This window comes from Halichoerus grypus, chromosome 3, assembly GCF_964656455.1.
Source record: "Halichoerus grypus chromosome 3, mHalGry1.hap1.1, whole genome shotgun sequence".
Classification (NCBI taxonomy): Eukaryota; Metazoa; Chordata; class Mammalia; order Carnivora; family Phocidae; genus Halichoerus; species Halichoerus grypus.
Window position 1 is genome coordinate 140202662 of NC_135714.1, and position 5613 is coordinate 140208274.

Consider the following 5613-nt stretch of genomic DNA (forward strand, 5'->3'; position numbering starts at 1 on the left):
AATAAGTTAACAGGGTATACATAACAAACTGCCACTACTCATACCATTGGCAAGGATGATATCAACAATGTAGAGTCTAAGTCTTTTCCTTTTATCACATATATCAGGGATCTTTCCCTTTTAAAAATAATATCTGATGAGCCATTTCCTCTTCTTACTTAATAATTTATTTTTAATTACCTTATTGTTGTCTAGACTCCTCAATAGATTATAAGTTTCTTCACAACAGAAATTTTGTTTAGTTTTGTGTTTGTTTATATCCATAAAAAAACTTATAAAAAAAAACTTACTTCTAATGAACATCATCCATTGTAGTTTTCAATAAATATCGGGTGAATGCATACTAACCATGCAAAACTGATTTAGAACAAAGTATAGTGCCAGATAGCGTTCAGAGAGTAGGAAGACAGCAAATTGACAAACTATCAGTGCTTTTATCTGGAGCTTCACCTAAAAATAGAGAACTTTTGTTATTTTCTGTGACATTCAAAGTTCAAACCCCATGGCCACTGAATTTGTTAGAAAATTTTGATCTAAATTAATTCAGGTTTTTCACTCATGTATCAGTTTATTTTGCTTCTACATCTGAATTCATCCAGGTTAAAAAGGGGAGGGGGGGCTTTTGTATGGATTTTCAGCAAACACAAGTATAAACAGTGGAATGAGCTGATCCACTATCTATTGTGTATAATTGCAATACCACTTACTGAAAACACAGTACCAACACTGCAGAAAAGGGGTTAAAATCATTTTATAAAAATGAATATGAAAACTAAAGAAAATTGTTCTCAATATGAATCACATTTTTGAAGTACATATTTTGTCCCATGAAAAGCTGATTCATTTCTATTACCATGGTGATCTAGGAGAACATGAAATTGCCATGGATTAATGGTTTCACTTAGGGGCCAATTTTCAAACTAATAGACGTGTGTCCCTTTTTGTCCTTACTCTTGTTACCATTTACCAATGGTCTTACATCAAGTTTTAAGATGGATATAGTGTCTCTTTTTTTAACTAGGAGGTGACATGCCCAGGAAACTGAAGCAGAACAAATTGTATGCCTCTGACAAATCTCCCAGAAGTAACTAGTAAATACAGTTGCCAACTAAACACATTTGTCTTGACATTGAAAAATGTGGCAGAGGCTGCTAGTGGTTCATTAAAATACATCATCCTTTTTCCTGGCACAGAGCAAGACTCCATCTCACTGTAGTCAGGTTTGGGTATGTGGGCTGAGTTCTACCCAGTGGAATATAACTGAAGGTCACATGTGCCACATTCAGAGATGACTCATAATGTCTCCTACATATGTTCCTCCATGTTCCTTTCCCCTTTTGACTGATTAGGATGGCAGTGGTCATGACCTTGGATGCAATATATCAAAGATGGCAGAGAAGTTGTCAGCCTGGTCAATGAATAATTGCATAAAGGAAAGCTACTCTGCTGACGTTTGATACCTGCTTTGTACTATGATAGAAGAAAGAAATTATCTTCTTGTTTCTTAAACCAATGAGTTCTAAGAGTCTATTTGTTATTGCAACTTAGCTTTCCCTAACTAATTTTGACCTCAGACTTGGTGTGGGACATATGTGGGTATGCGTGTATCATATAGTCATAATCACACATTGAGAAGAAATCTAATTATTAGGAGCTTAAATTATAAAAGGAAATGCTACATCTTCACAAATTACTTGGCCTTGAATAAAAAGCATATTCTATGCTTGTATTTTTTGAGTAGTATAAACCAACCTAACAGATTAAGAGCTTTGGGAATTTAACCATATGTTCTCTAAACTGTATCCATATATTTTCCTGAAATTTGGGAGTTTTGTCATTATTTGGAGTTCTCTATTTTCTTACTAATGTACACCCCTTAAAATGTGGCTACTGGTCAATATTTGATTATCACCTTACAAGGCTCAAATAACACCATTTTGATATTCTAACAATTCCAAATGAGCAAATTTGCATTAAGTAATACTAATAGAAAGAGCGATTGTCATAGTACTGGTTATTTACTACAATATCAATTTAATTTAATCTTCACACCAAATTTGAGGTTGATATTATTATCCACGTGTTATAGATGAGAAGCTGAGGCTCAGAGAAAGTTAAAATAATCTGTCTAAGGCTCTAAAAACACAAGTTGAAACCAGGATTTGGACTTGGCTTTGCACCCAATGTTTGTCCTTTAAGTTCCCCACTATCCCATGTCAGAGAGCAGAAGACTAAGCACAATCACTTTGCTGATTTTCCCAGGGTGTTACTGTTCTACAAACAATTACATGTACTAGCAAGACACCAAGACAACTCTGTATTGCTAAGCCAAAAATGGACCATTAAGCCCTTAGCTGTCTAGAACATCTCTTCTGAATGAAGAGTAGAATAACATAATTTAAAAATGATGAGAAAATTGTCTTCAAACCTAAAATAATTACATTTTTTCAAAATGTTAGAATTGTAAAATAACAACTTTGGTTCTTCAAGTATCTACAATGGAAACCACATCTAATATCACATTCATTTTTGTTTGTACAACAACAATCTGAAATGTTATCTTCAACCCCTACTTCTAACCTAGGTTTCATAACATAATTCCAAATATTTACAAGACAATTCTACCTGGTCTTTATATTGAAAACTTTAACTCAACAGCTCTTTAAATAAAACACCCAATTTCCCTCAGAACTTGATTACCCATCCAGATTTTCCTGTTTATGTCCCTAATGAAGAAATTAATTTGTCACTGCTCTGTGCCATCATATAACTTAGTTTATACTGTATGAGCATTCCTTATCAAATTCATGAATTCTAACTACTTTTGTACATGATCTACCTCCCCTAATTGCTTGTGATACATGCTATTTTATACATGTGTCTTTCATTTAGGAGAAATTGACCTTAACAGCTCAAAGTTCAGTGATTTATTTATTTAACCACAAATCTATTTTAAGAGAAGGTGCCCTCTGAACTAGGTAGGAACCATAGCTTCATATTCATCTTTATCCTTCTAAAACAATCTGGTGCACTGCCGTGATTTTAACTGGATCATGACAAATATCTGTTGAGCAACAAATTACACATAAGTACATTAATAAAGAACTTTAGTACTAATTGATAAGGTAAGTGCTGAAACAAGAAAGGGCAATTATGTGAAACTAAAGGGCATGTGAATCAATGTCCAGTGGGCAGGGAGTAGGTGAAATCCATCTAAGATTATGATTTGGAGAAATTTTTACTTATAATATTAAGGCGATGAATAAGCATCCAACAAAGATATAACTAACATATAAAAAGCTGCAATCTTGGGAATTGTAACATTTTACAAACACGATATTTTGTAATGACAGGAGTTTTTAGAGATTAAGAAGGAATTGTGAGATTGAGAACAATTGAGTAAGTATTTGCCAGTGTTTATCTAGAAGTATGCAGATTGCAGACATTCTTACTTATTTGACAGACATGAGTACTCAAGTCATTTTTAGAAAAATATTCCCTACACAGAAACAAGAGCAATCTCCAGAGTCCGGCAGGTGATATTACTCATATCCTTTTGTTCCACCTTCTCACATCTTTCATTCATTTATCAGGTACTAATGCTGAGAATTAGGCATTGTAGCTATTAGATTTGAGAATTAGGATCACTGGAAGCATTATAGTCATCAGTTTCCCTTGTAATCAATGTATTAGTATGCAAAAAGGCAGCTTGTTGCAACATGTGGAGTCAGAATTATGTGAAATCCTGATTTTATCACAAGAAACTTTGTAATCTTGGGCAAGTCACTTAATCTCTCTGGTTTCTACTTTTCCCACCCACAAAATGAAGAAATAGGATAATGTCACTTATGGGTTTAAAAAAAAAATTGTGATTAGAGGGGCGACTGGGTGGCTCAGTCGTTAAGCGTCTGCCTTCGGCTCAGGTCATGGTCCCAGGGTCCTGGGATGGAGCCCCGCATCGGGCTCCCTGTTCAGCGGGGAGTTTCCTTCTCCCTCTCCCACTCCCCCTGCTTGTGTTCCTGCTCTCGCTATCTCTCTTTGCCTAATAAATAAATAAAATCTTTAAAAAAAATTGTGATTAGAAAAAACTGTGTTATTATACACGTTTATTACCCCTAGAGACAAGATCTTTTCCGGCAGACCGCATCTTTACTGTGATGAGGACATTCCAAGGGAAAACTAAAAAGTTCTTAAGAAGAATATATTCTTAAAAGATTTGATCTCATTTAGCTCTTATTTACATGGATTTAATTTGATGCTTATAGTCAGGAACATATCTCTTCAAATTAAGTTTTCATTCAAAATATTAATATGTCCTGTGGTTAGAAGACTGATACTACCTCTAATAACACAGCAAATGCCCACCTGATTTTAAACACAAATGGCACACTTACAAGGAGCTGTGACAGCTGCCGTCATTGTGGTCTTGTCTTCTTTCCACATACTTTTGAAAACAAATCAGGAGGATCCCATTCATTTTGAAGAGTCAAGACATCTGGTGCTGGATTTGACTTCCTGTAAAACCTAACTCTAGTCTAGTATTTTCCTTGAGGTTAGGTGTATTCCAGAGTCCATTTTAGAATGAGTCATGGAACACTACATCAAAAACTAATGATGTAATGTATGGTGATTAACATAATAAAATTAAATTAAAAAAAAATATTTAGTTGTGAAAGGCACAATCGGCACTCCTTTCAAGACTGATGCCTGTTGCTCTGGATTTACCAACAGAAGGTTTATGTAAGCGTGTAAAATGGAGTGAAGGAGAAATAGAAAATTTTCTCAAATTTTAATATTTCATCCTACTTTCAGTGTCTTTGAGTTTGCAGTGCAATTGTTTATGTTTCAGAAGCAAGGAGACCACAAATAAGACAGGCCAAATCTTGCTCCAAGGAGTCAGGTCCATTCCTGCTATTGTACCTGGACTTGGGAATCCTACTGTGGAATTCAGATCTAAAACTGAAAAGCTAAAATGACAATATCTTTTAAAAATTTTTTGAAAGCAGATACAATGTTTTTATGTACTTTGTTCAATTTTTACTCTTATGTTCATTAAGAAATATTAAATTACCCTTTCCAAAAAAAAAAAAAAGAAGTTTTGAATCTATCATACTCTAGAATAAACCTGAATTTCTGGGGATTCCTAACCTAAGAACCAGATGAAATTGAATTGCACTGTATGGATTTATTCTACTATAGACCGCTTCTCAACTAAGGTTGGTTGATAGCTCATTTCCCAAAGCTATAAGATCAATTATCAGAGTAAAATAAGGAACAAAGAGAGGCAACAAGCTTAAATATGAATAAAGGGAAGCCCAAGGCATTTACAGTTTTCCAAAAAGTCCCTTAAAGAGGAGACTCCCTAATCAAATGTTTTGTTTTGCTTTGCTTTGTTTTTGTTGGGCAAAGCAATTTGGCTATATTCATAACTATTACAACTAGCAAGCAAATTTTCCTGCACTTTCATCTATTTTTGGCTGAGGTCAACATTATCTTTGATGCTAGTTTACCCCCAAATATAATAACATCGTCATTACGAAACCAGCAGGCCTTAGCCCCAATATTATAAGTCAAGTATACCTCAAAACAATTGAAACTCAAAAGTCTTAATCT